Here is an 11,358-nt window from a genome sequence, read left to right on the forward strand (position 1 = left end):
CTAGGTACAGTGTTCATGTCCTGAGTTCAAGCTCCAGGACTAGTGTATGCACACACACACACACACACACACACACACACACACACACTCACACACACACAGAGAGAAAGCAGAAGTGAAGCTGTGACACAAAATGGTAAAGCATTAGACTTCTGCCCTGAGCACCCAGGCCCTGTGTTCAACGCCAAAACCTAGCCACCCAAGGTCTAACTAGGAGAGGTCAAAGGTTTCAAAATGTGATGAGCTTCACCAGACGTAGATGACAGGAATTTTGTGATATCCAACACATGCTTGGATTTCACAAGCTTCCAGAAACCTAGGAGAGGCATCATAGGCCCATCATTACCCTCAATGAAACATTTTATTAGGTTCAGTGCCCTAGTTGTCAGCCAGAAGGACTCCTGAATTATATTGAGCACTGTATCTGAACACTAGAATATAGTCTCACAAAGGGAGGATAAGTGCATAGTACTTGGACTGCCATGGGACATGGCACAAATGACGGTTTCCTGTCAAAGCAGAGCACTGGGAAGAGAGATAGCTTGGGGTACAAAGAGGACTTTTTCTCCTGACCTTCAGAGCCTGCCCACACTCCTCTGCACTAATTGTCCCAAATAGAGTTGTTTGTTACACAGCTATACAGGACTGAGGGCTTTTGTCTGCATGTCCAGAAAATGAGGGAGACTTCTTTCAGCAGGCCAGGGATGCAGAGAAACCCTCAGGCTACACTGGAAGCAGTGAGGGGAACCCTGGAACACGCAATGTCTAAAAGCAGTCTCTGTGTTATGAACTCATTGTATTGAATACAAATTTCCTAGGTTGGTGACATTCATCATAGCTACTCTGGAGCTTCACCTATAGGAATACATCCATACATACACAAAGACATGGAGGTACAGGTTCTTTATGAGGGGGCAGGTCCTGGGTTTGAACCATGAGCCTGGGCATTTTCCCTGAGCCCCTTTCAGTCAAGACCAGTGTATTAAGCTTGAGTCAAAGCCCCACTTCTGGGGTTTTCTGTGACCTCTTAGAAATAACAGTGTCAAGGACTTTTTTATGCTGGCTGGATTTAAATTCAGATTCTCTACATCTCAGCCTCCTGAGGATCTGGAATTGCAGTGAGCAGTCACTGGCACTTTCTTTCTTTTCTTCTCCATATTTTAATCTGGAAAATCTGACTTCTTAATGGGTCATTCCAATGGTTTGAACTTATAAGAGACTACCCAATGTTCTTTATAGCTGCCTTCTCTGAGAAGGATTTTCTCTCCTCATCTTCCACTCTGGTCACAGGTTTGAAGCCAAAAGTGAGAAATGAGTGTCACCGGAGCAAATGTCCACAGGACATGCCAGTTCTGTCACTTAACATTGAGCTGCAGTGAATTTACTCTCTCATGATGAGAGGACTGAAAGCTGGAGCAATCCTCATACTGTCTGCATTTCTCCTTTTGCCTTTAAAGTGATCTAATAATTATGAGTGTTTTGTGTCTCCAACCTTAATTATCTAGAACACACTAGAAGCATCTTCATGTTTCTGTTTTCTCTAGTACCTCTCGACATTTAGACTAAAGGTTTGTGTGGAGTGGCTCCTAGGGGAAACCCTGAGGAAAGCTACTTAAAGCCTCCTCAGGAGATCACCATTCAAAGCCAGTCCTAGCAGGAATTTCTGTGAGATTCTTGTCTCCAATAAACCACCAGAAAACCAGAAGTGGAGCAGTAGCTTAGAGGGTAGAGCTCCAGTTTTGAGAAAGAAAGTCGAGCAGGTGATACAGGCCAGACCAGGCAGAAAAGCCTGGGAGTTGCTTATTTTATAGGCCTGTGTCCTTATATGATGCACATTGAAGCTCTCAGCAGCCTTTATTTACATTTTATTATGAGGCCAATGCAGGAACAGTAACAAATCATTCAGGAGAAAAGAAAATCCTAGTGTGTAGAAATAACTGGTATTCAGAAAAATTAAACTTGAGGACACAAACTGTATCATACTTATGTAAAAACTACGATTAAGAAAAAAAGATGAGGGGGCTGGGAATGTAGATTAGTGAGAGAGTGCTTGCCTAGCATGCAAGAAGTCGTGGGTTCTATTCTTCAGTTGCACATAGACAGAAAAAGCCAGAATTGGTGCTGTGGCTCAAGTAGTAGGGTGCTAGGGAAAGTGCCTAAGCTTGGAGTTCAACCCAAGAAATGTCAAAGAGATAGCTAGGTAGGTAGTTAGGTAGTTAGGTAGTTAGGTAGATAGATAGATAGATAGATAGATAGATAGATAGATAGATAGATAGATAGATAGATAGATAGATAGATAGATAGATAGATAGATAGATAGATAGATAGATAGATAGATAGAAAAATGATACATCAATCTGGTCTTGGATGTCAGGAGGAAAGAAGGGAACAATTCCCAGCCATGAGGCCTTCTTTATTGTGTCAGGCCACCAGCAATGCTTCACACAACCACAAAGTAGGAAGACTGTCCCTTTCCCACTTCTCAGGCAGCAAAGGACCCTAGAGACAAGAAGACAAAGCCAGGTTCTAACTCAGGTTCTTGGAAACAGAAGAGAAAAGCCCCTGTCTCATCTTGGACTGGGGATTTACATTAATGATGTGGAGAATGAAGGAAGGAGAAAGGACTGTTAGAGGTAGAAGAAGGGCCTTCAAACCTGACAGATGGAGAGTCAAAAACCCACTCCCTGAGACCAGAGAGCAAAGTTTTTCTAGTCTCTTCCTCCCCTCTCCCCCACTAAACTGACTCTGTATTGGTAACCTAAAGATAGCCTGAGGCTCCCTTCACCTGAGGGAAGAAGGTTAGTCATTGAAGTGGCTGAGAAAAGCCTGACCCTGGTGTAACTCTAACAAATGTTTCAGGTTTCCTCCCATTGGTGACTGTGCCTGGAATGAATGACGTGGTTTTGCAGCTCACTTCCCTGTTGAGTGTGTACATTCTGCCTCCTAATCCTACAGGCCTAGGTCTCTGTACCTAGCCTGGCTTTTGAACCTGTTTTCTGTCCTTCAAATACAGTGTTACTCTGGAGTTCTTTTGGCTAGCCGGAGTAAGGATTGAATCCTGATAACTTCATTTGAATCTTTGATGGGTCAGTGATGTTTCTTTCCTCCTATAGCATGAGAACCCTAAGAACATTTAGAATGAAAGAAACTTCTCATCACCAAGGGAAACACACGAAGCTGTTGAACATCTGACCTTTCAGAAGTGGAAGTCAGACTGTCATAGACTTTCCTGCCCTTGTTGGCTTCACCCTGTGATCCTCAGACCTCAGGCTTCTGAGCTAGGGTGATGGGTGTGAGCTACTGGTGCTCTTCTAGGTTCAGAACTGTAATGATATTGATAATAAAAGTCAACTGCTTATCTCAAAGGGCTTGGGGAGCATATTAAGCCTTTCAACATTGGACCATTCAGATCCCTTTAGCACACAAGGTTATAATGCTAGAGACTGAGAGGCTGGGTATATGGATGTGCAATACTTGAGCCTTAACCTCTGACTCCAATTCTGGTGTACATCAACGTTAGAATGTTCTCCTAATTAGCAAATAGGAAAAGCACTTTGATTAATCCTTACTTGTTTCCAGTTGTGTGTCTTATATCAAGCCTGGGCCCTGTCCATGAGCAATTCAGCTCAAAGCTAACACTCTACCACTTGAGTCACAGCGCCACATGGGGTATTTTTTTGGTGGTATCTTGAACATAAGCATCTAACAGGCTTTCTTTGCCTAGGCTGTCTTTAAACTATGGTCTTCAAATCTCAGCATCCAGAGAAGCTGGGGTTCCAGGTGTGAGCCACCGCCATCTGGCCTATTGTTTTTGAGAGTCCTGGGGCTTCTTTTTTTTCAAGGCTAGCACTCTGTCATTTGAGCCACTCCATTGCTTCTAGCTTTTTCTGAGTATGTGGCACTGAAGATTCAAACCCTGGTATTCATGCATGTTGAGCGAGCTATTTCCAGTAAGCCACATTTCTAGGTTTACAATCTTATCCCACAACTTGCCTGTACTGAAGAAAAGGCTTCTAAGTATAAATCATTAAAGAAATCCCTATAGGAAGGTGTTCAAAGATAAAAACACAAAGCTCATCCTTGAGAGATACTCTAAACATGTGAAGACTATGACAAATGCCTCCATTTAATTATGTATCATGTTTCAACACAAAAAGTTTTAATGAAAAATGAGTCAATGTCCTAAATTATTGTGTATACATTTATAATAGATGTGCAAAATGTAATAAGTATTATGTGTATAATAATACTAAATAATATAAACAATAAATGAATGAATAAAATAAAAATAATCACAAAATCAATAATAAAAATCATAATATGTAATAAGCATACATATGTAAGTATATATCCTATATTACACATGTATAGAGATATCTTTTTCTTTGCAGGGCCTTCATTCAGGCCGTGGGAACTCTAGCCTGAATTTCTTTTCTTCAAGGACAGTTAGCTTCACCTTCACTCATGGTGCAAATGAGTTACCTAGATGGTGAGATCAAATCCCAAAAATGGTAGAAATATTGGTCCAGTTCCAAGACAGTGACTTAATTTTTTAATGGAAGCAGTTATGTTTATTCAATTACATACTGAACATTAAAAAAAGCCATGTAGAATTTTGTACAGCTATTCAGACGTCCTTCCCTTACTCCCAAAGTGCTTCTCTGAACACTACATTTTTTCTTTTTTGTATGTTTATATTGTAAAAATGTTGTACAGAGGGGTCACAGTTACATGAGCAAGGTCATGAGTATATTTCCTATTGAGCATTGTTGCCTGCTCCTTTGTTTTCCCCCTACTACCATCCCTTCCCTCCCATCTCCACAACTACTCCCCCTGCCAAGATCAGTGACTTAACTTTTTAGTTGTGGCTTGACATGGAGTTTTAACTCAAGTAGTGGCAAATCTGCACTTTCCTCACATTGCTACAGACTTACCAAGATCCTGAGTTCAAATCCCAGGCTGGGAAAGAAAACTGAGAGAAATTCCAAACCAGGGAGCTTTATTATTTTTTAATTTAGTTAAATAATTAATTAATCTTTTTCTTTTTTTCTTTTTTTGGCCAAACATGGGGCTTGAACTCAAGTCGTGGCAACTCTGCCTCAACTTCAAACACTCTAGGCTGGGTGCTGCCTCAGGACCCATACCCAATCCTGGAATCGTAGACCCAGAGGGCTTGTAGGAAAAAAAAAAGTGGGATAGCACGAAAAGTGGCGAGCTGCAGAGGGCTGGGGGTTTTACGTTTTATTCTTTGCACGGTGACCATCCTGAGTCTGAATGAGACAGACGGCTGCAAAGTGGACATGACCTGCCATATCTGAAGGCTGGCATGCTATCAGGGAACCATAGGCCAACCTGTCAACAAGTGTGACACCTGTTTTCCTTTCCTGAAAGAGTCCTGGGTGTCAGGCATGATTGAGAACACATCTACAAATCTAGATGCTATGTGATAGGATGTAAACAATATAATACATAGTTAGGTATCATCACAGTCAATAAAATGAATGGTAAATAAACGAATAAAACAAAAAATATAATGAATAACCACCACAAACAAAATATAGGCTGAATATCTGTATGGAAGTTCAATCCTATCTTTAAAATGTATATAAATAGTACGTTTTCCAGGGCTGTGGCTTGAAATCACGCTTAGGGAACAGGCCTTACTTTCTGGTCTTCAAGCGTGGTGAGCTTCTCCTTCCCCAACTGTGCAACAGAGTTACCTAGACCCCGTGTTCAAATTCCAGGCCATGAAGAAAAAAATATGCCACAAATTCTAAGCCAGAGAGCTTCATTAGCATTTTAATATGTTTTTAAGTTCATTTCTCCTTTATTTGATACATTTTGATTTTATAACACGTTTTTCAGAAAAGGTTTTTAAACTTTTACATTTCAGTATAGCACATTGGTGTTTCTATTTTGACCATCTGCCATGAAGAGTGAGAATGAAAATTAGGATATCATTTCTCCCTAGATGGTCGGGACAGTTGAATTTATTTCTATTTAGAGTTATTTCTATAATTATAAACTCTCTGCATTTGTGTCATGTTAGTTTTCCTCAGCGCCTAACACGAAATACACTAGGGGGTTCCTGATAGCACAAAAGGTTAGGTTTCTGAATAAAAATTCATTTCTGTGAGGACAGTAGGTAATTGTAAGCATTTTGGGAATAAACTGGATTGTAAAATGAAAAACAAAAACATTGGGACTGGGATGTAGCTCAGTAGTGGAGTATTTGCCTAAAGAGCATAAGACTCTGGCAGAAAAGTTTCCTAAAGCTTAGAATGTTAGAATTTTATGATCTGTATGAACAAACTTTTTGTTTTTTGATCGTGGGCCTGAACTCAGGAGTTATCCCTGTACTCTTCAGCTCAATGCGAGCAATCTACTGCTTGAGTCACATTGCTACTTCTGGTTTTCTAGTGGTTTATTGGAGATAAGAGTCTCACGAACTTTCCTGTCCAGGCTGGCTTTGAACTGCCATCCGCAGATCTCAGCCTCCTGAGTAGCTAAGATTACAGGCATGAGCCACCTGTGTCAGGCACGTGAACAAACTTCTTGAAGATGGATTCTGAGAAAAGAAACTTGGAATACAATTTTAGTATAAATAACTTATGATGCCATGGTTAAGGCACTAATTCAGAAGTATTTATTCATTTGCTGGTTTCTTAGTTTATTTAAAGGTATATTATATATATGCATTATTAATATATATACATATATATTATTAAAATCATAGATTTGAAGTGTACCTAAGAGCATATGTGCTCATGTAAAGTTATACAACTGCACAAGCTTCATTATTTTTTTTTCCAGGTTGGTTGGTACCATAAATTAGGTGGGATTTTTGTACTGCTGTTCTGTTCTCTGTTTTTGGAAGATTTCTCTCCCTTTTATCCCTCTGCCCCCCCCCCCACCCATCCCTGCACTTGAACTAAGCTTGCTCTTTCTTGGCTTGGTTGTTCATAGCTGATTTTCTACCACTTCAACCATACCTGTAGCCGGGCTTTTTTCCAGTTAATTGGAGATGATTTCTCTCAGGCATTTTTGCCTTGATTGGCTTTGAAATTTCATCTTCCAGTTCTCAGCTTCCTGAATAGCTAGAATTACAGATGTGAGCCTTTGGTGTGCTTAGGGATAAATTAGACTTTGGTTGGTGTATTCTTTCTGTTTTTCTAAGCATGGGATCATCTACTATAGAATTTCTGTGAATATCCTGGGTCTGAAGTAAGTTATAATATATATATGCAAATCTGTATAGTTCTCATAAGATGTAATGAATTTAATACGTGTTATAAGTGTAGTAATAGTCAATAAATATAATGAATGAATAACACAAAAATAAATACCCTCAAAGCAATATGCAGTAAACATAACTATGTAGATATTCATCATTTTTTTAAATGTGGATGAATATTACTTAACAGGGCTGGGGATTGAATTCAGGCCTAGGGAACAGGCCTGAATTGCTTGTATTCAAAGAGGTGAGTTTCTCCATCCTCCACAGTGAATTGGAGTTTCCCAGACTCCAAGTTCAAATCCCAGGCCTGGAAGAAAAAAAATGAGCACGAATTCCAAGCCAGGGTGCTCCATTAGTATTTTTAATATTTTTAAAATTTTAAAATTTATTTTATTTTTATATAATTTATTTCAATTTATTTGTTTGTTTGTTTATTTATTTTGTCAAGCACGGGGCTTGAACTCAGGTTGTAGCAACTCTGCCTCAGCCTCCATCATCCTAAGCTGGGATGGTGCAGCTTCTGGGCCCACAGCCATTCCTGGGATCCTAGGCCTCAGGGGATGACAGTAAAACAAATTGAAAACGGCACCAAAAAATTGCCGCGAACTGAAGTCTGTCGACGGTTTCTCGGTTTTCCTTCCTTGCATAGTGACCATCCTGGATCCAAATGACACGGCTGCAACCTGTAGGTCACCGGACATTGCTGAAGGCTGGCAGGCTGGCAGCGAAGCCATAGGCCTATCTGGACACCTAGGCCCTGAGTTTGAATCCTGGTCATGCCACTTACAAAGGACTGGAGAGCCCAGGAAACTATTGCCTGTCCATAGGAACACCAGAGGAATGTGATCAATGTCATAGTTGGATGAGTAGTTTGTCAATCAGTCTAACATAAAATTAAACCCAGTATTCACAAGATGTGGACTGATTATAATTCATAGTTTATTATGCATTAAAAGAATATGTGTGTGTGTGTGTGTGTGTGTGTGTGTGTGTGTGTGTGTGTGTGTGTGTGTGTGTGTTTTGTCAGTAGTGGGGCCTGAATTCTGGGCCTGGGCACTCTCTCTCAGCTTTTCAGCTCAGGGCTAGTGCTGTAACATTTGAGACACAGCACCATTCCCAGCTTTTTCTGATCATGTTGTGCTGAGGAATCGAACCCGGGGCTCATGCATGAAAGACAAGCACTCTCCCAGTGAGCCATCTTCCCAGCCCCTAAAAGAATACTATTGATTAAATAGTTCTCACTACATACCTGTGAATCACTAGGAAGGTAGTATATGTCATTGAATACAAGAAAGACATCACTTGCAGTATCTACATTTTTAAATACATATTTATTTGTATACTACCATCTGCATAGAAAGTTTTTGCTATTTTGGCCAATCCTGTGTCTCCATCCCAGGTCCTGGGATCCACGTGGCATCTGAATGTGCTAGAGGCTGTCGTGCTGACACTCACCCATTCATGAGTTGGGCCTTCTAGGCCCTCAGTTCAGGCCCCAGCATTGCCAAAAATGTCGTCTTGGAGTAAGATTCCAAGTGTGATATCTGTTTTCCTTTTCTGTGCAAGTGCTGGGTGTCAGGTATGATGTATATAATATGTCTGCAAAGCTACATGCTATGGAATTGATTTGAATGAATGTAATAAATGTTATAGGAGCACTCACAGTCAGTCAATAAATAAATGGTAAATAAACAAATAAATAATAAAATATCATGAATCATTCCAACAAACACGATATAAACTGAATATATGGATGTAAGTATAAATCATATAATAAACATATCTATATATGTTATGTTCTCCAGGGCTGGGGCTTGAATTCAGGCCTAGTTAACAGGTTTGAATTACTTGTCTTAAAGGAAGGAGAGCTTCCCTTTCTTCACCCCCCCCTCCCGCCCCCGCAATGCATCAGAGTTACCCAGAACCCAAGGTGACATCCCTGGCCTGGCAGACAACAAAATGTCATGAAATCCAAGAGAGGGAGCTTCAGTAGTATTGTTAATTAATTAATTTATTGCTAAGCACGGGGCTTGAACTCAGGTGGTGGCAACTCTGCCTCAGTTTCCATCACCCTAGGCTGGGATGGTGCAGCCTCTGGACCCACAGCCATCCTGGGTCCTAGGCCTTGGGGGCTGACAGGAAAACAAAATGAAAACACCACCCAAAAAAGCCGCAAACCACAGAAGGTCAGCAGTTTCTGTTTTTCTTCCTTGCAGGGTGACCATCCTGGGTCTGAATGACATGGCTGCAACTTGTAGGTCACCTGGCATTGCTGAAGGCTGGCGGGCTGTCAGTGAAGCCATAGGCCAACCTAGACACTAGGCCCTGAGTTCTAATCCCGATCATATCATTTTAAAGGGGCTGAAGAGCCTAAGAAACTATTGCCTGTCCATAGGAACACCAGAGGAATGTGATCAATGCCATGGTTGGATGAGTAGTCCCTCAATGAGTGTAGCATAAAATTAGACCCAATAATCCAGGACACAGATTGATTTTAATTCATAGTTTATTATGCATTAAAAGAATGCTATTGGGGGCTGGGAAGTTGGCTCAGTGGTAGAGTGCTAGCCTTGTTCTGAAGAGCTGAGGGACAGCGCCCAGGCCCAGAGTTTAGGCCCCACGTCCAGACCCAAAGGAAAAAAAAAAGAATAATATTGATTAAATGGAATCCTCACTAAATACATGAGAATTAGTAGGAACGTAGTATATGTCATTGAATACTAAATAGACAGCTCTGGCAGTACCTAAATACCTAAATTTGTATTTATTTATATACCACCATCATCATAGAAAGTTACTGCTATTTTGTCCAAACCTGGGGCTTGATCCTAGGTTCTGGGATCCACTTGGCAGCTGAATGGGCTAGAGGCTGCAGTGCTGACACTCACCCATTCATGGATTGGGCCTCTCAGGCTTTCAGATCAGGTCCCATAATTGTCAAAATTTTCTTCCTGGTGTAAGATTTCAAGTGTGACACCTGTTTTCCTTTTCTGTGCAAGTTCATAATATGTCTGCAAAGTTACATGCTATGTAATAGATGGGAATAAATGTAATAAATGTTTTAGGTGCACTTACAGTTCATAAAATAAATGCTAAATAAACAAATCAATAATAAAACATAATGAATCACTCCAACAAACACAATATAGAGTGAATATATAGATGTAAGTATAAATTGTATATTTAACATGTCTATAAATTTTATGAGGGGTTGAATTCAGATCTAGGGAAGAGTTTATTTCATGCACGATTCTCATAGGAAATGATAGGCAAGACATATGGCACAACGATTATTTTTAATTAAGAGTTCATGAAGTGTGACAATAAGAATCACATTCAGGAACTGGAGACAATGGGAAAGATCCAAGAATCAATACTCACATGTTAGATAAGATTCCAACACAGCCCGCCACATCTCCTACTCTATCCAAATAGGTATTTATTAGCATACTATCTTCAGCTTATGAATGGATGAATATTGTGCCACAGGGGATCGATCTCAGGTCCCGGGTACAACCTACCTCTTTCGTTGCTCACAGGCCAGTATCCTCACCTAGACCCTTTTGCCAATTGGGCCTGCTAAGCTCTGAGTTCAAAACCCAATACGGCCAAAAGATGAAATCTGATGTGAGAAGCCCATTGATCCACCTATTTTCCTGTCCTGTGAAAGTCGTAGGTCTCAGGGAGGATGGAGAATTCTATATAGGCAAATCTATAGCCATAGGAAAAGGTTGTCATCTGTGTTGGCACAGTTATGTCTGTAATCATACTCAATGAAACACAAAATGCATCCATGACTAAGACACACAATAAAAGAGTAACTACACTGAACATATGATGCATTCCACACATGTATGTAAATAGAGATCCTATGTGTAAAATAGGTTGGTATATTATTTTTGCCAGTGCTGGGGCTTCAAATCAGACCCTGCAACCTGGCCTGATATTGTAGTCTTCAAGGAGGGTGAGCTTCCCATTCCCCCACAGTGCCATAGATTTACCCAGACTTGAGTTAGAATCCCAGCTGTGGCAGAAAAATGGTGTGAGTTCTGATCCAGGGTGCTTTATTTTATTATTATTATTATTACCAAGGAGAGGATTTCAACTAAGTTTGTGGAAAC

The sequence above is a fragment of the Dipodomys spectabilis genome, unplaced genomic scaffold (genome assembly GCF_019054845.1).
Source record: "Dipodomys spectabilis isolate Male_0828 unplaced genomic scaffold, ASM1905484v1 ptg000368l, whole genome shotgun sequence".
NCBI classification, from domain to species: domain Eukaryota; kingdom Metazoa; phylum Chordata; class Mammalia; order Rodentia; family Heteromyidae; genus Dipodomys; species Dipodomys spectabilis.